Genomic DNA, 20,823 nt, shown 5'->3' with positions numbered 1-20,823 from the left:
CGAGTGTTAATCTTGGATTTCCGCTGACACGTTGATCGTGATATATTCTACGACGTCGTTGAGTGACATAGTTACCAGGAGTAACTATCTCGGATTTCCTCATTAAATTGTCGGAGTTTCTCGTTATTAAATGTTTTCCTATATATATTATGTATAATACATATATATATATATATATATATATATATATATTATATATACATGGATGTTACCATTTTTTTAAATAAATGTTTCTCTTTACAATTAATTGGTAATAGAAATGTGTGCATATTATATATATACGTATACTAATATCATTCTTATGTTAATTTTATTGAAATATGGGTTTAAAGGATGTTCTTAATTAAGAATAGCGACAGTTACGGAAAGTTGAATAATTAGGAAGTTATGTTACGCAAGGGATTCGCTTACGTAATAAGTCCTTCGTAAGGGATGCTCGGTAGTGAATAAAGGGTGGGGATGACTTGCACTTCGGTTAACTCGGAGCGCAGGATACGTTCCTGGCAACGACCCCTGACCTGCCGCAAGAGTCGGTGCGGTGACGTTGCGGCGTGACGTCACGAATGCACTCAGTGACGTCAAGAGGGTGCGGACCGATGTAGTAGAGATGATATCCAGATGAAACATTCAGAGTATCGGGTCAAGTCACTTAACCTCTCTCTCTCTCTCTCTCTCCCTTTTCTTTTTCTCTTTCTCTCCCTCTTACAATCCTTTTCTCCTTTGGCTAACCATCCACTTGGAATTTTATAGAATTTTATAGGAAATCGCTCGACCGCCTTTTTCGTTAAGAAATTGCTGATGTTAACGATTAATGCTCATCGTTCTGGTAAGCTCTTCTCGTATTGCCCACTTTCGGTTCGATAAGTCGAACGTTTACAATAGTCTACTCGTTGTAGAAAATATCGATCTTTTTAATTTAAAGCATTAACTTTTCATTGGTTACTCTCCTTTTTTCCCAATCTTGACGATAACTTTAGCAAACCTCGGCAAAAATTCACTTTACTTTTTAGTAATAGAACAGTTCCCCTATTTTTCTTCATCGTTTCTTATCCCCAAACCAAGTTAGATTCCTAAATTTCCTTATTTTACGTGTGATGTCAAACGTTATTCGGGCCATTTGGATTCGTTCGACTCGTAGTCGAAAGTAAAGCTTGTTTGCGAAATGCTTTAATAGATCGTGAGAGATGACTCTCGTATTTCTATTTCGAAGTTATAGGCAGGAAGAGAAAGAGAAGAGTATTGGGAGACAAAGGAAGAGATACGAGTATGCCAATGAAAATAATTTCATTTTGTCTGTAGTAAAGGAAATCTAATTTATCGTTGAAATCACGTTACTCTACGTAGCTCAGAGAATTTCTGTCCCCCCCCCCCTCCGTTTACAACGACAATCGATAAGTTTCGTACGGTATATATTTTCTACGTTTACGCACGTATGTGTAACTAGTAGTTTACATGTATGTAGCAATTGTGTGTATGTTGTATAACGTTGAAAAGATCGACGATTTGTTCGTTTTTTAAAAATCAAACGTATTAAAGGAAAAAAGAAAAAAAAGAGATGCTTCGAGAGCTCTCTGATGTTAAGTGGACGCCTCTGGCACACATCTGGCTGCGTCACTCTGCGGTCTTTTTCTAATCCCTACCACCTCACACCCCATCACTTCAACCATCCTTCTTTCTTCTTTCTTTTTTTTTCCTATTCCTTTCTATCCTTGCTACGTTTCTCGCGCGTTTTCCTCCATAACCTTATTTCACGACGAACCAACCGGTTTATCTTACCTCTCCCTCTACCCCCTTTCAAACGTACCAACTCTTTTCTTCCTATCTATCTTTTTCTTCTACTACTATACCCTATTACGTGATAAATCGTTTAACGTTTTTCTCTTTATTTTCAAAATACGATACTGAGCAATAAAAATCGAACCTCTCTTTCTTATCATCATCATCATCATTATCATCTTATTCTACCATTTCTTTCTTCAAGTTCATACAAATTTTTAAAGAAGTCTTGTCTCATCAGTTGTTTCAGTCCCTATCAGAGTTTTTCTATTTTTTTTGTCTTATATCGTGCACGTTTTGTTTTTCCCTTTTTGAATCAATAACGTGGCCGGCCAGAAAGAATGGGTTAAGTGGCCGGTCGGCCTGGTAAAGTCACTAAAGCCTGCTGCCGTACAAGTAATATTACCGAGCTAGTTTCGGGGCGATTCGAGCAGAGAATTGCCAAGTCAGCTCATCGTGATCGAGCTTTGTTCCGGTCGGCTGAGCTCGGCTCGTGTACCGGGCCAACGTTACTGCTTACGTTGTAGCGCATTTCCGTGTCCGGTACTTTCCTTAAACCACCCACCACCCACACACCACGACCCTACCCCACTTTAACCACTCTCTTCTCTTTCTATTTTCTTTTACCTCTACATTGGAAAAGCGTCAACAACGAAACATAGCTAGAGGCTCATCGATTGCTCTTTCTTGTCTTCTTTTTGTTATTTGAATTCCTCTCTCTCTCTCTCTCTCTCTTGTATCTTTTCTTTATACCATAGGACCACAGAATCCGCAACATCCCCAACAAGGAAACTTTGGCGCCGCGAAATATCGCATTACGCGAGCAATATTCGTAGCAGAGAATTTCGTTGGGCAAGAAATTCCCTTTTGACCCAGATCCAGGCGTGTGAACGTTCTTGCTATCGTTCGCATCACGCAGACCAACTCTCTGAAAGAGAGAAAGAGAGTGTGTGAGAGAGAGAGAGAGAGAGAGAGAGAGAGAGAGAGTTAACCGAGCGATTATTACGGAGTCGAACTTCGTGTTTCGTCGTAGAAATGTGTTCGAACACATTACCGTCAGGCTCTACCGTTGACTTCTACCACTTAAATCGTTTACCTCATTTTGGTCACAACTATTGTTCCAAACCAACTCCTATCATCGCATTATTTTCGTCTAACTCACACGGAAAACTTGTAACGAGTTTTTTTTTTTCCTTTTAGTTTCAACTCATTCGCGAACTAACTATTTCATAAGATCTTATCTTTCATATTAGCAAGAAATAAAAAGAGAAAGAGAGATAGGAAAGGATAGAAAAAACTTAGACGAATCATCGTTCTAGCTGGTATTCTTGCCATGACCGTGGCTAAATATGAACGATAACTTTGCTTTCAAAAGAAATGGACTCTTCTGCTTGTCAGTTCCAGAAACGTATTTAGGTCAAACCGCCAAAATTCACGGAGAAAGGCACTCTCCCGTTTTCTCTTCGTTCGTTCGTACGTTCGTTCATTCGTTCGTTCGTTCGTTCGAACGAAAGCGTCGACAACATCTGCTATCTCTTGCTATTTTTCGCCGATAGCTAGCAAGCTAGCTAGCTAGCAACGTGGAAGCAAAAGAGAAGCCACTATGTCATCGTTATATAATCAGACTAGTGTCTCGCGACCTAGTGTAAAAGAGAGAAAGAGAGAGAGAGAGAGAGAGAGAGAGAGAGAGAGGAGGCATCGCTATTTTAAACTACTACGGTTATCGATTAGAATTTATTTTCACGTTGCATTTCTCATCGATGTATCATACCATCAACCACCCGTTAATTATTAATCGAATCTAATAATCACATAGAACGAATTAAAAATAACCCATTGTCCTACGAAACAAATAAATAAAGAAAAAAAAATACAACTAATGTAAGTCATAGAAATCTTTGTTCATATAAAAAGTACATAAAACGTATTCCATGTTCTCAGTATTCCTATCTAAACATGGTTATCTAATCTTACGACGAGATTAATCACTGATATGCAAATGTAAAATGTATATTATATTTCATATATTTTTGCATGAATTAATTCTATTCGTTGACTGTTGCTCGCTATAAAAAGAGAGAGAGAGAGAGAGAAAGAGAGAATGTTGAGATAAGAGAATAGAAGATGAAAAGTATAGAACAAGGAACGCGGAAGGGAGTTCGTAGTATAGTCGGTTGATGACGTAGATCATCGATAATCGATGTGTTATTATGCGCCGCGTTTGGACGATATGAATTTAGCCGACCGAGGAGAGTAGGGCACAGTGACGTCACTAGCGTTCGCGTCGACGGCTGTGCCGTAACGAGGGATGTTGCGGAGGGATGAAACTGAGAGAGAGAGAGAGAGAGAGAGAGAGAGAGAGAGAGAGAAAAACTGAGGTCGGTCTGCCTCTGACGTAACCCGCCGAGTTGGTGGTAGAAAGTACGAAGGGTTCTACTGCTGCTGCTGCTGCTTCTGCTTCTGCTGCTGCTGTGTTGGGTGGAAGAGAGGGCTTGGAAGGAGTATCGAGAAGGGTGGGGAAAGAGAAAGAGAATATCAGAGAGAGAGTGAGAGAAACTATGAGTGTGTGTGTATGTGTGTGAGAGAGAGAAAGAGCACTGGCTGACGGGGCATCGGTATCGACCGACCGAGAGGCGCGCGATGGAGCGTGTAGAGCCAAGGGATGCTGGGCCGCGTTAAGAGATGTTAAGAATTATCGCCGAGTCACGCGTTATTCTCCATCTATACTACCTTTTCTTTTTTTTTCTTTTTCTTCTTTTTTCTCCCCCGCATTTCTTTTCTTTTTTCTTTCTTCTTTCTTCTTTCTTCTTTCTTCTTCTTCTTCTTCTTCTTCTTCTTCTTCTTCTTCTTCTTCTTCTTCTTTTACCTTACTTAGTTTTTCTTACTCTCGAAACTTTTCACGAGTGTCTTGTATACAGTATTCTTTAACGGGAATGAGGAGTGGGAGGTAATTTATTCGTTTGCTTATATAAACTTGGAGATTTTTTAATTCCATTCGAAAGTATAATAGTTAGGAAGCTATATATTTGGTTTAACTTTTTTTTTTTTTTTTGAAGAAGAAGAAGAACATTTGTTTTTCTTTAATCCAACATTTATTCGTTGGTCAAGTATTTAGTATATCTATTTGTGAAATATCGTTTAATTATTGGGTATTTTAGATATCTTTGTCGTTGTTGCTTTTTTTTTTTTTTCTTTCTTTTGTTCATTGACAAGGTATTTTATCGGTTTGACATTTTTCTATCAGTGACCCTTAACTGGTAATATAGGTTTTAACACGTTCGCACGTCTAGACTCTAACGTCAAAGAAATACGTTGACGTGTTTGTGTGTTCTCTGACGTTAATTGGATCACTGACCTGCATCAATTTCTTCTAATACGTCATTTTACTTGTCCTTTATTCCTATATGAAATATACTTCCTTCCTTCGCGAAAAAAAACTTTAACGTAATGTCTTCATTTTTGAAAATAGCAGACATGAGATAAACGACCCTAAAGATGAGAAGAAAAAAAGGGAGAGAAAGATAGATAAATATATAGCTAGCCCCCATGGACATGAGAGTAGGTCGTAAAAAAAACGTGTAACGTGTTCACGATCCGAATGAGTCGTTATGGCTTATACAACTTTGATCAATCCATTATGTTGTAAAAATTTGATAAAGCAATCGATCGATCAGATATATGAGAACGGATTTCGATTCTATCAAAAGTTTGCACGTCGCATATATATATATATATATATATATATATATATATATATATGTGTATGTATGTATGTATGTATGTATGTATGTATGTATGTATGTATATCTATATATGTAAGCTTATCTCTTCGACGATATTTTATTGCGAACTTCGTTTTTAAATTAAAATGGAAGATACTTCAATTCATTTTTATCATATAGAAAAAGCTTTATTCATAATCCTTTTCATTTAACCTTGTTACAAGTTTTATCAGAATAAAAAACAAAAATAAAGAAACAACAAATGAATTCATTACGTAATCATGCTAATTAAATTAATTTTATTTTATCATTTCTGAGAAATTAATCAGTTGGAAGATTAGTCGAGTTTTATTTCCTTATTCGTAAATATGTTTACGACATCGATTTATATTACTGGTAAACAACTAATATTAATTCATTTGTACTGTGACATCGGACTAATACGGATTTACGTTTTACATATTTTTGCAAGAAGAAGATTTATTTTTCCAACGATATTATTATCATAAATATTTAATTTCTCTTTTTCATCTGAGTAATAACATTAACTGGTTTTTAATATATGGAAAAAAATGTTCCTCGCACATTAAGTAAACTCGTCGGTACGACAAAAAGTATTTCTTTTTATTTTCTTACTCGTAATTCTGAAAACCGAAAACAACCTTTACTTTTGTAAACAACTATACGTTCATACGTCGGTGAATCTCCGTGGTGAGCGGATGTGCGGATAAATGTAAGCACCGTACTATATAGGTATGTACAGTAAAACAATTCTCTTATTTTTGCTAACATCAAATATATATATATATATATATATATTACTTATGTATAAGTAATACACGTACGATATTTAATCTCATTCATTACGCTATAATAATAACATTTAATGGAATATTTTTATACACCGTGTACACTCATAGGTTCGAAAAAAGTTGCCGTTTCCTTTTTTTTGTTTTTTAATTTTCATCTCTTACTCATAAATCTAATGATTGAGAACAGCCTCGAGTTACTCGTACAACCCATTTATAACGATGTTATAATCATCGATATTTAATTTCATTCATCAAGTATCGAATTGTCAGAAAAAAATTCATATCAATTTAAAAAGAACAAAATCTATTGAACGATATGAACGTGAAATTTTCAAATTAATTGAATAATAACGTTAATATCATTAAAAAAATAATATAATTACAAGTTTTGTAATATTTCGTAGCATCATGTGTGTTGTATGTGTGCTCGTAGATACAAAGAAAAGTATATACACATATATAAATGTGTTATACTATTCCGTTTCCTTCCTCATAAATTTGTCGACCACGAACGACATTGGATTATTCCATTGTAAACAACTAACATTCATACATCCTCGAGATTCGAAACATTGTTGATCTATGAATCATATAAAAGCACGTATCATTTGCATGTATGTATGTATGTATGTATGTATGTATGTATGTATGTATGTATGTATGTATGTATGTATGTGTGTGTGTGTGTGTGTGTGTGTGTGTGTAAATAAGAATTGTCTCTTCTATTTTCAGAATAATATACGTTTAAAAGTAATGTAACAAATAACGTAGAAAATAATTGAACGTTTTAAACGTTTGTATTTAATTCTGGCTCCTTATTTAATAAATTATTTTTGCGAGAGGGCTAATGTTGGACGTCAAGCACAGGCAATGAATCAAAACAATGGCGCGTGCAGCTAATGAATTGTCTCAGAGATTTTAACCATCGTTTCATCTTATCCTTTTTTTTTTAATTTTATTTACCCTCTTCTTCTTCGTCGTCGTTGTCGTCCTGCTGTCTACTTTTTTTTATTCAACTATTTTCTATCTTTTTCCAACCAATTTTCCACGTTCTTTCTTCATTTTTCCTTGGAAAGAAGAACATTGGCGCCTCTTTTGCCTCTTCGACTGGCCACGTAGCTGCTGGACGTCCGGTATTGTAACAGAATAAGCCGATGGAATGAAAAATTACAGGTGCACCTGACAACACGTTAAGGCCTTATTAATTACGTCTAGTGAAAAGGAGTGTCCATCTCTTTTACCTTCAACGGGTCATTCTATCTCTCTCTCTTTCTCTCACATTCTTCTTTTTTTTTTTGCAGATTATTTACGGAAGGAAAAGAAACTTCGGTATTGATTTTTTATTTGTTTTTTTTTTTTATTTATTTATTTAATTAATTAATTTTGTTTTGTTTTTTTTGTTTCTATTTCGTTTCACCGCAAGCAATTTCTCGATAAACTTAACATTAATCAGGTTGGCAAGCTTGATAGTAGGGAACGTTTAAGGTCATTTTTATTCGTGATTTATGCGTATTTTCATTATTCATCGAGAGAGAGCGAGAGAGAGAGAGAGAGAGAGAGAGAGACGAGTCTCTCTATTTAAAGTTCATTTTTCTTGCCTTATATAAGTCCCGTAGCGCGATTTCAAAATTATAATTCTCGTAAAGCTATAATGAAAAAAAAAAATATAAAAAAATAAAAGAGAGAGAGATAAAAGAGTCTTTCAATTAGCAGCTATTATCTAATGGATAAAAATTTTCTTCATTTCTGTCTTTATTTGCGAAAAAGCTTTTACGTAGTTTTGACCCCGTATCGTAATCAAAAAAAATTGTAACGTGGTAGAAATCTGATATTTTTTTATCACTAAGGTGGAAATTTTTTTCTTTTTTTTTTTGTTCGAAAGCAAGATCGATATTAAGTTTCAAGAATATTTTGAAGAAATAACTTTAGGAGAAATAGAGAGCAGAAAATAATTATATTTATTACTCTTTATAAATCAAACGTAGATATCTCTCTTCCAGGTTGAATTTTACGTCGTCATTTTGATCATGTTTTATTCGTTGAAGAGTAAAAAGGTAAAAAAAGACATCGACAACACTTAAAGTTTCCTTTTATTTCAAATTATTTGTATTTTTATTTCGATTTTATCTTTGAAAACAAAGGATCAACGATGAACGTAATTTTCATGTTGAATCTTTCTTTACAATCACCATTTCATTTCTTTTTATTTATTTATTTTTCTTTTTTTAACTTTTATTTTTTTAATCAGCCGGATAGGATAGTCGTTAATTAATTTTCATCTTTATAAGTACAAAAAAATTCGTGGGCTTTGTATATACTTTCGCTACAATATTACTGCTATTTTATATCGTTAAAAAAAGAGTGACTTTTTATGAAATGAAATGTATAAAATGTCTTCTTTCAATAAGCTTTGCATAATTTAATTATAATACAACATATAAAGTATAATTTGTAAAGGTATATATATCTACCGATGCTTTTTTTTACGATATTATTATATTATATAATTCAATATTTTTCATTTGAAATATGCAAACATTGAAGAATATGAAATACGGGTTAGTGCTGGCATTTCACGTATTCAGGAATCGGTTTATATAATTTCGCTTGAAGATTAGAGGATCTTGCGTTCTCGTATTCTGCGTTATAAATCGTATTATCCTCTTTTGAAAAAGATCTCTCTTTCCCCCCGTCGAATGTAATCAGAGTCGATTGAAGCCCTTTTTGCCTTTTTGCTACCTTATAAATTCTCTTTTGCCTGTACTTTACTCGGATTCATTTTCAGCTCTGACTGGCGTTTGCTGGTAAGAGCAAACTAATCTACGGTATCCGTAACATGAAATATCGTAACTAACGGAAGCTTTGCCATAAATTAAGATGACATCGAATGAGGAAGATGAATTTCTAGTAAATTAGAGTTATACTGTATATAATAGGGAATATGTATGGTTTAAATGTATATAATACATTTGAAAAGGACTTTACCAAGAGAGTAGAACCCTTCGAGCATTATCCCTTCAAACAAACGAGTAGATCATTCGGACGTGTAAAAACAAAGGAAACCTTCTATCATCATTATTATCATAATCATCGTCATTGTCATCGTCATTGTTATTATTACTATTATTATTATTATTCCATTTTCTCTAAAAGCACGTAATTAACCGTACGAATATATGTATTTATCGCAGTCTCTGGTATCATCAGTTAGATTCACTTACACGCTCTGGTCTATTTGAAAAGTACGTCAGCCGTCACACCTGCGGCCAGTTGGGAGAACGCTTTGACCTGTAGTTTGAAACGCACGAATAAATAACGCGAACGCGCTTAACTGCGTTCTATCTTTGACGCCATAGACAAATCAAAAATAAAAAAACACCGGAATTGCGGAAGACATCATACTCTTTCTATTCCTCCTACTTCCTACTTCCTGTTATCTGTCTACGTTCTCTCTTTTTTTCTCGTTATCTTTTTTTCTTTTCACTTTTTTATTCTATCGTTCTCACCATCCGCTTGTAACGAAGAGTTTATCGAGGAGCACGTGACGTAGATATTAATTGAAACAGGAAAATCATAATGATTCATGGTAAAGATATAAAAGGGAGATTAACGTTGGATCGTTCACTCAAAATGAGACTCACAATTCATTCAGTTGGATCAAAATTTGAGTAAAAAATGAGGTGAGAATTTTGAATAGGCTAGTCATGTTTTTGATTCTCAGTGTTTCTTTTTTATTTCTTTTGATGTTCTTCAAGTTTAATTCAATCTATTCACCTTTCGTGGAATTTCGATTCTTCCTTCGTTTCTTTTATTCTCAATTCATCTCTTGAAATTTCTCTCTCTTTCATTGTATTCTCCTTATCGGTTAGTTCGGGTTATTTTGGTTCAACCTCATGACCTCTCGCTATCCAATCCACGTCAGCAGATAAAATGAAATCCCGCTGGAGCTGTCCACCAGTGTCATAGAAAATATCCAACACTAGAGGGATTTCACGAACAGTTTTGTGTGTTACGATAATTATAACCCTCTTCCACCATTTCTAATCCTAGAATATAAACCTACGGTTCCTTCCTAGTCAAAATTTCGGCTTTATTATTAATTTTCATTAAAGAGTACTGGCTATCTTATTGGATCGTACTGAAACTTAATTAACAAACGGTCTCTCTCTCTCTCTCTCTCTCTCTCTCTCTCTCTCTCTCTCTCTCTTAGGTTTAATGGCAACAGCCCGTGGAAGTGCGTTCACGGTCGAAACTCTAGCACGAACGCGTTTATCTTTATTAGCGATAACAAATACTCGGACGATAGTTCACGACAGAGGTCATTCGAATACGCAGAGGTTCATAAGCCTGCATTAGTTCCGTGCAAGAACATCGGGGGGGGGGTCGATGATGTATATTATAAACCCTATATATGTAGTAAAGGGAATACATGTAGAGTAATGTGTGATGGTAGTAGTTACAAGTATATTAAAGTTAATTCGATAGTAAATTAAAGCTAGGAAGTAAAGAGGCAAACAGAACGGAAGGTTCTCTCTTTGTAAATGTACGTTTTCATTTATATATATACATATATATATATGTGCACACACGTGTATATACGTATTTGCGTACGCGTGAGTTCGTATGTGAGGAGGTGCCTTCTGTGAAAAACCAAGCGTAATTCCACCATAGGAATATTTGAATTTCGTTTGACGATGCTTGTATTACTCTTTTACTCACTTCATACTACGATCTGGAATGCATTATAATTACTGCATGAACAAAAGAGACAGACAGATAGATAGAGAGAGAGAGAGAGAGAGAGAGAGAGAGAGAGAGAGAGAGAGAGAAACAAGTTGTGAATGGTGCTTCGAATTTACTGCCGAATGTATGGTTCTCAACAATTTGATTACAGCTTCGAAGCTTTATTATATGCCAACAGCTGTCGAGTCTACTTTACGAGATGTTCAATCGAACGTATGTACATCTGATAAACCTACTCCGATTACAGATTTTTAATTACAGACTAAGAGGGAAATTTTGCTCTCGATTAATTCTCTGCCATGGTCATATAATTTTGCATTTGCCAGTACACTTAATGCAGGATTGCTGTAGAACGTTAAACAGATTAAATAATTGCAGCACTCGGTGTAATAGGATTTACAGTTCCGCTCGTGGATGATTAAAGAGACGAATGAATTCAAAAGATTTCATTTTTAATGTATTTCGACGCGCGTTTATCTTGTTTTCAATGATTTCTAAACGTTTACCATAAATACATTTAAATCGTTAAATAGTAATCATCATTTATGTACAACCAATAATCACTAACTAACATTTATACTAATCTGAGTTTTCGATTGTTAAACAAATTTTTAATGGGAAATATCAGGTTTTGGAAAAGTATGTTTATCGTTAATGCTTTCTCGCATTATTATTAATACTTTTTATTGATTAATGATTAATAAATTCAAATAGTTTATAAAATCTTCATTATTGTAAGCAACATAAATCATTATCATCCAAGTTTTGTTCATATCGATAATGCAAACTTAATTGTATATTTTTTCGTGATCATTTAAATGATCTGTATTATAAAATAGTTGAGTACATGGTCAAAATGAAAAATATTCATGGGTTGGGTAGAATTAAAGCTGGGTAAGTTTGATCATGCAGTTAAATGCGTATGATCGTATACCGCATATTCACACGTGCGTCACCTTTCATTGGCATTGGAAACACATCGCTTGGTGTAGGTTAGGATACATGAGGTATCGAAGATCGGAAGGGTGGTTCGGATAACCGCATACGAGATTGATCGCGTTAGTGCTATTAATAATTCCGCTTGACGAGCGAACGAAGCTTGCAGTTGCCCCGGTATACGCGCTTAGATTCGTTGCAAACGTATTCATTTAGAATCCAGTAAACGTTTGAATTCAACCAACAAATTTCTAAAGTTGTATAAAAAAAAAATATATATATAATAGAACGAAACGTTTATACAAAATAATTTATTTAGATATCAATGTGAAACGAGGAGAATTGTCGAGTAAAAATAAACGTATGTAGAATTTTTTCAAATATTATTATTATAATAATCATGCTGATGAACGTCACATTTATCGAACGTACATCTACTTATATCGGAGATTTGAAAGTTTAGTATTATACATGAGTAAATAAGTTGACGCACACATATTGCTAGGAACACGCAACGTGAGCTTACGCACGTGACAGCTCTTATTGGAAATACATCAGTTGAACCTATAGGGTATCAAAGATCGCACAAGTGTTCTAGATAAACGTGATGTCCGGAGATTGATCGTGTTGGTATTATTAATAATTCTTGTTGAAGTTTGCTAAACTTTCAACCAGGAATGATATTCGATTAAATACTTTTCTTCCGATCATTATTTTTATTATCCATATTATTATTATTATTATTATTATTATTATTATTATTATTATTATCCCTGTGAGGGGGTTTCATTTAAAAATAATTTTTTATTATTATTATTAGTATTTTTATTATATTTATAAAAAATTATTTTTATTATTATTATTATTATTATTATTATTATTATTATTATTATTATTATTATTATTATTATTATTATTATAAATGTTATATTATATCGTCGTGCGGTTCAAGCTTTGTCCGTGGTCGAACGAATTAGTTCTATTCTACAAAATTACGAATGAAGAAACAAATACAAAGAGCAAATTTGCCCTTTCTCTATCTGAATCTCTCTCTCTTCTCTCTCATCATTGTTCGCTAAAATATGTACAACTGTTCTCGCGTACATATGTATATACACACGTCGGGATCTCTGCTTATTCTACCATAAAGAGCAAACGAGCATGAACAAAATACGGAGGAATTTGAAGAGATAAAAGAGAAAGGGAAAGAGAGATAGCGTAAATAAAAAATAACGTGTCATTTAATCTTTTATATTTTTTCTTTTTTTACAAATATTTTTTACAGAAGCAATATGAAATTAGATCATTGCAATTTACTCGTCGTTTCATTTGAATATCGTGCATCGAGCAATGGTCTCGAACACATGTAAAACTCTGACATAAATTGCTGATGATTTTGTAGTTTGGTATTACAGTCACGATAAAATACACGGGTTTATACACGTTCTATATATTACGGACATGCGTGTATCGTAGATCTACAAATCACTCAATTAGTATTTCATACAATATCATTTTGAGAATGATTATTATTGTTTTATCGAATTTATCATACGTGACAACACATTTATATTTGGTATTTTAGGATTATATATTTTTTATTCGTTTGTACTTCCATTGTATTTTATTTTAATTTATTTTATATCTCTTATTTTTTTTTTTATATATAACTTTTCATTACGCATTACAGTATTTAGTTTTAATATACTTTTAACGGTGTACAATAAAGATCTGTAACTTTAACGTTAGGATTAGTACGGTAGCGAAAGCGAATGACGACAACTTCTCCGCGAATGGCTTTGCCAAAGTTTCTCTCACGATAAAGCTTCCTTGTTTTCAGGCCAGAGATATTATTCTACTATATCTTCATGGATCACACAGTGTAGTAAAGAGTTTCGGACGATCTCGATGCAAATCCTAAACGTAAAAACAGTTATCGTTTCTTTCCTTCTTAAAAAATCAATATTATTTATTAACTCACTTCTTCGCACATTTAAACATTTAATATTTCTCTCTATTATAAAGTTATTATTTTTAATCGTGAACCGTCGTGGATTGTGAAATGCAACAAATAATTTGAAACAGATAAAAGGGATAAAAAAAAATTGGACGTGTTTTATCTCGTTCTCGATAAAATATTTGCATTCGTTTCACAAAGCTACGAAAATAGAATTAATTCGTAGAAAAAATTCAAGTCCCCGATAATCGATACAATTAAACGAATACGTCATTGGTGAAAACCGCTTTTTAATCTTTTCTTTTCTACAGCATCCAATCGTAACGTAAAAACGCTAAAGCATATTTTTACGAACAATTCGAGATAACCGGTGACCAATAAATTCGCTTCACGCAATCAAATCAGTAACTGTATCGCATTTCGTTCCTATTACAGAGTGACGTTCCAATTTAGAGAGCAATCTACTATTTCTCTCTCTCTCTCTCTCTTTCTCTCTCGTACGTTTATATGCTTGGCTTTATATAGCACGTCATCAGGTACATGGAATGGAATAACGCAAATTCTCGATTATATTCTAATGTGATTTAAATTCTAAACGCAGGGATGATTTTACTATTTTCTAATAACAGTTGCACCAGCTGCAATACAAGTTACAACGCGTAGAAACCATGTTTCGTCAATAAATTTACTCTTTCCCTCTTCCCCTTTTACCCTTCTGTCGTTGGCTGTCGGTTGATCGGCAATTTTCCGCATTTCACAAATTTACTCTTGCGATACGAAATTCGATAATTTGCAATTGATCGTCGATTCAAGCGTGTACCTTTATTGATATCGCCCTCGTAGTTATGCATCAATGTCGTGCTACGTTAATGTGTGTATTGAATAAAAAAATAAATATAATAATAATAATAATAATAATAATAATAATAATAGTAATAATAAATACAAAAAAAAATAAATAAATGAAAAATAATAAGAAATTATTCTTATCAATATGTATATATGTATAATATATATCAATGTAAATTTTTCCGTGTCATTTATAGTAACCGATGTTCTATTATCAAGCTTGTGTTCTCTACGTCTAACATACAAAGAACCTTTCAAGAACGTATCGCAAACCTTTATTACATCTTATGCCATTTAACTTGTTCTCTCTCATTGTCCCGCTTTAGGAAAGTCGAATTTCCCTTCGGAAATGAAACTGCAACGTCGCAAATGAGGGCATCTGGATATCAATGACACGGCTACACGGTTCCTGAAACATCTCGGTTATGAACGAACAAAGTAACGAACGTGTAATGTTAGGCGAGTCACGTCGTAGAATACTATCATTTTTCAACGATTAACATTAGTTAAAATATCGAATCGAATCGAATAGAATCGAATCAAGTCTCGAAGAAGAAGTAGAAGAATAAGAAGAATAATAAAATGAAGAATCAGAGAATAAGAAGCTCGTAGAAAACGAAAAGGATTTCTCCTTCTAACACCCTCTCTACCCCCACTTACCCCTTTGAAAGATGATAAACGCGCCGCAAACATTCGATCTCCATTTATCGTTCTTTCTACGAGCTTACAGTGTGGGTACCACCACCTATACGTCGTAGGTAGTATGGCAATCGTAAAGTAATACATATGCATAAACGTAAGTGGTACGATCATAAAATGGAGTTCGATTTTTCAGTAGTACAACCTTTACTTTGACGTCGTGCTCGCTTTCTACGAAGAAAAGAAAATTGATCGGTCGCTGCCACTTTTATTTCCTTCTCATTTTTCTTCTCTTCTTCTTCTTCTTTTGTTTTCCTTTTTATTTTTTATTTTGGGTGGAAGGGGGGGGGGGGCTTTCTTTCTTTTTCTTTTGTTTCTTTTATCCATTTTTCATTCGCTTTCTTTCTTTCTTTATCTTTCTCTTTTCTTTTTCTCTTTCTCTTTCTCTTTCTCTTTCTCTCGCGTCGATTCTTTCGCACACGGTTGGGCTCGTCGTTTAATCCGAAATCGCGGTGAAGTAGGCGTGGACCGGCGATAAAATTTGCCTTTCAAATTCTTTAACCGAACGTTTTCGGTCGTTCATCGGGAAATTCGATAGAGAGAGAGAGAAAGAGAGAGTCTCGAAAACTTTATTCGTGTAACAACTTTTTTTTATTCTTTTTTTTTTCACTGAGATGGTAACAACGACTACTCCGATGCTCTCTTTCAATCTCTTCAAAATGCTTCCCCATTTTTTCTTTTTTATTTTATTTTTTTTAACTCTCTTCTTCTTCTTCTTTTTCTTAACCAATGTTTTCGATACAGAAGTGTACGTCTTTTAGAATTTTTTTATTTTACGTTTTTATAAAATAACATTTTTAAAAAGCTTGGAAAAAAAATTTCAAAAGCCATTGCTCGATATTTTAATTTTTTACCCTTTTTTTGCTTCATTTGTGTGTGTGTGTATGAATATATTAAAAAGAAAAAATCTATAGAACGGATTTTAGTGAACTATTCATTGCTTTTTAACGACTACGATAAAATGGATATCGATCGAGTGAAATGTCGATTAACCGCTCGGCAATTAACTAAAGTTTTGATTATATCACGCGCTTGGCACGCTTTTGAATTAATAAATTGTATTAAGTCATTTACATCGCTTTCGGTCCTCTCTAAACGGTTGTTCGAAGCCTCGATAACGGGTTAGTTAAACTTATTATTATCAACAAAATTAGCGAAGAAAAATATATCGCGGTAATGTTATAAAAAAGTCCTTGGTCTAAACTTACCATTAAAAACATATATTTTCATCTAATTATTATTTCATTAAATGGCTAACAAATTATTAATTTCAATTACAATAATATTATATATACAATACACATTATATATAAAATTTATATAATATATAAATTAATATAATAATATAATATAATAACAAATAATATTATATCAAAATATATAAATTAAATATAATATTAAATATTAATATATTATATATTAGAATTCATTACAATAATATTATAAACACACACATAAAATTATAATTTACCTTGCGATTAATTTCTATGTAAAACCTATAGAAATGGTAAGAATATTTTTATTCGGGGATTGTAGTAGAAGGGGAAAGGGAGTTGGGTGCTTCATTCGATAAATATTAGCTTTAAATCGTTGAAATGGCAACCCATTCGAATTATCCGATCAGGAAAAATTGTCCAAAGCTTTCTTCTCGTTCGTTCAACCGTTGTTCCCTTCTATCGTCTATAATGTGAAAAAGAGAAAAAGAGAAAGATAGTACTATGAAAGAGAAAGACAAAGTACACCAAAGAAGATAGAGTGGTCTATCAGGGGCAGAAAGCTTTGATCTATAAAGGATTCAATCGACCTGAGCTTTTTTTTTTTACTCATCACCAATCGAAGTCTTCGTTCTATCTCAGCAAAGTATTTCGTTACACTAAACTTTCTCTTATACAATTTTCACGTTAAAAGAAATACGATTTTAGACAGTTCCATTTTTTTTCCTTTCAAATTAAAACTGTCTTGAAAATTATCAAACTTTGTATAGAAACTATAATCGGTAATAAAGTTAAACATTTCTTTTTTCAAATAATCGAGTATATTTTACTTTTGATCTTCGAGTTATCTAGTAAAGAAAACCTAACTCAGGTTTCATTCGTAGTATCTGTCTTACCCATCCACGAACACTTAGATTTAATGTCATTCTCGCGGGCCAGATGTCTTAAGGATTACGATCTTTTTCTTTATCGTTATACGAGTCGTTCGCGGATACCGTGTTCATTCGAAAGCCAGGAAATGCTTCCGATTTTCAAGACCAGAAAAGAAAGAAAGAGAGAAAGATAAAGAAAGAAAGAAAGTATAAAAGATAGTCTTCTGAACGAGCAACGCGTGACGTAAGTGTCGCTTCCGTTTCTCTTTTAGTTCGACTTGGATAAGCCAATGTAACAGCATCATTCTCATTTTATCTCTCTCTCTCTCTCTCTCTCTCTCACTATTCTTTTTCTCTTTCTTTTTCACATACTAACACATCGTCTCTTAATCGTTCAGTTTCACCATTGCTAAGTTCGCGTAGCTTTATAAGCTTTATGACCAATACGAAAAGCCAAGCCATCTGAGCTTTACGAGGCTTGTTTAAGACCCTGCTAATTCTACCCCAACTTCTTCTTCTTCTCTCTCTCTCTTTCTAATACATTACATATATATCTAGGAATAGTATATACTTACATAGAAAACGTTAATACCAGTAAAATACCTTTACCTTACTTTTCTTGCTACAAAGATGACGAGAAAGTTGGATATGCGTTTTCCCCTTCGGCGACGTTTCGAGTTCGCAGTTTCTTTCTTTCTCTTTCTTCCTTTCTATCTTTATGTCTTTTTTTCTTCTCTAGCTCTCTGTTTCTCTGAGAGCGTCGAAGTCGTCGTCATCGTCGTCGTCGTCGTAGTTGTCGTCGCTTTGGTGAATTTCGAAAGCCAGCACGTTTTGACGTGCGATGTAATTTCCTACGTGCCTCCTACACGCTCGCCCAACCGGAAACACTGGTGCCGACGACAATGAGAACCGCCGCGACGCCCTCGTACACCCATCACCAACTTCTCCCTCTTACCAGTCCTCGCGTTTAACCTAACCCTTTCCCATCTCATGCCAACCCCTTTTTCCAACCCATTCCTCCTTTCCTCGTTTTTCCATCTCTCTTTCTCTCTTTCTTTTTTTTTCTTTCTCATAGGGAACATTACTGCTTTGCGAGCTTTTACAAGTGCACAGCAATCATCTGCAACCTCTGATATTTTTTTCAAACTTTGCACACGCTTGTAACGGTACATGAGAAATGTACATTGCAAATGGTTGGCCACGATCAATTTTTAAAATGGTGCATTGTATTATATTACTCATGGATCATTACAAGTGTGGAAAATTTGAAAAAAAATCAAAGGTTGCGTGTGTTTTTAGCTTTTTGTTTGTTTGGCGAGAAGAAACCTTTGGAAATCTGTTTTTGAATGTAAAATCTTATGCTTCATGAATGTTCACAGTTCTATCGCAGTATCAAGGATAAGTGCTGATGCACGATTTCTCTCTATGTGTATACATATATTTGCGTGTGTGTGGATGTGTTAACACCAAGTTCGTCGCGTTGAAACAACACAAATGTACGGAACGTCGATTGCAAAGAATGAACGAACCAACAACGATTGTTCAAGTTTAGGGTTCTTTTCATCTCAACTTCTAAGATATCGATTTTGTTTTCTATACAATGAAGCATTTTCTACACGTTTACACGTAATAATTGTACTTGATTTATATTGATTTAATTAACTATAAAAGATTTAGGTATCATTTTTAAATTAGGATTGATCGTTTGAAGCTTTGAAGCTTTGAAGCTTTGAAAGTTTGAAGTTTGAAAGCGTCCAAAAAGGTATTGCATTACGTAGACAGATAAAAAGTGACATAAAATTGATAACGACAGGAAAAAGTGTATAGAATGCGTTAATAATAATAATATATTTGTGTAAAATAATATTATATTACATTTTAGAGTCGACCGATAAACAATCCATTTCACGTGTTATGATTATTGTTTTTTTTTTATTTATTTTACTTGCACAACGCGTTATATAAATTGCTTTGAAATATTTTTCATGGAATATGATAAATCAGTTGATAAGCAGAGGAAAAGAATTGAAGAAAGATATGATATAATATAAATATAAATAGTAAATTCAAACGTTGAGACTTTTGAGTCGGATATTACAGTGTTAGAGTTATCGATGAGATTAATTTCCAAAACATTTTGATTATCAGCTATTCCATGAAATTGTACTCCACAAAATTCGCTCTCTCTCTCTCTCTCTCTCTCTCTCTCTCTCTCTCTCTACATTGACGTATGTATAGGTTTATAATATTCAAACAACCGTCTCAAATTTTCATGGATTTTCAATGAATCGGCAGCATGGAAGTAGTGATTAGTTTCTTTTATTTACGTACATAATATGAGACGTATCGATCAGATCGAGAATAAGAATTTTGATTTTAACGATTCATTTTTTTTTTCAACGAATCATCAAGCCGAAAAATTTTTCAGAAAAAATTATTTTTTTTCTTCTTCTTTCATAAAAGACAGTAAATCTATAATGGCAAACTTGATAGGAAAGTCTAAAGTAACGGCAAAAGAATTCATACAGTTGGAAAATATTTCGAAAGTTTTACCCTGGCAAAACTTGGAAATACTTTAGCGAATGTTTTCTTTATTTTATTTTATTTTTTATTTTTTTATTTTTTGTTGGGCTTTTTTTTACCGTTTTGTTTTGTTTAAATCTTCAAATACGCGAAGTGCTTTGTGCTACCACGTCCGCAAGTAGAATTTTTCCAACAACGATCCTCCTTACTTATTGATCCACCGAATTGTTTTCAACAACGATTTATAAAAGTTACTCTTGAAGTTGAGTTAGAAAAGCTGAGCTTTTTACGTAAACTTTCGTAGTACCACAATACTGGACAACAAAAACATCTCAATGTATCTCTAAAAGGTAAAAGTCTCTTACTTCGTTCTAGTGGAGTTTGTAAAGAGTACAACGCGACTTTGGAAACTCACAGACGAGATCTTTGTATCCTATCCGATAGAAATTGAATTGAATTACTCTTTAATAAAAAGATAAAGTCAATTTGCTTGATAAAGTAACCACCAAATTTTCTTCAAATATAAATTTAAAATTATTAGATGAAAGAATAATATATATTAAAAAGAGATCAATGATTTATTACGACAAGTATGATGATTTTTATCGAAGAAATTAACAAGGCAAACGTATAGAACGTTGCATAGTCATAACGATAAAAAGCTTCAAATACGGTTATTATTCGTTGGTCTCGTTAATGATATCGTAGAATAGAAATATA

General features: G+C 33.6%; 1 protein-coding gene across 14 annotated transcripts in view; it reads left to right on the top strand.

The window, feature by feature from the left end:
- Positions 1 to 20,823, top strand: part of LOC107064858 (protein turtle) — a 228,292-nt gene that overhangs the window by 100,722 nt on the left and 106,747 nt on the right. Inside the window, exon 1 of one of the 14 annotated variants that reach the window (XM_089174706.1) lies at positions 5,817 to 6,251. The exons of the other annotated variants lie outside the window; for them this stretch is intronic. The gene's annotated coding sequence lies outside the window, so the exon portion shown is untranslated. Of the gene's footprint in view, positions 1 to 5,816; positions 6,252 to 20,823 lie in introns of those variants that run through there. 14 annotated transcript variants of the gene reach the window in all.

The sequence above is a fragment of the Polistes dominula genome, unplaced genomic scaffold, assembly GCF_049000335.1.
Source record: "Polistes dominula isolate Pdom_NZ unplaced genomic scaffold, Pdom_raw_medaka contig_16, whole genome shotgun sequence".
In the NCBI taxonomy this organism is placed as follows: Eukaryota; Metazoa; Arthropoda; class Insecta; order Hymenoptera; family Vespidae; genus Polistes; species Polistes dominula.
Note: the sequence above shows the minus strand (reverse complement) of the source record. Positions and strands in the feature narration are given on the sequence as shown.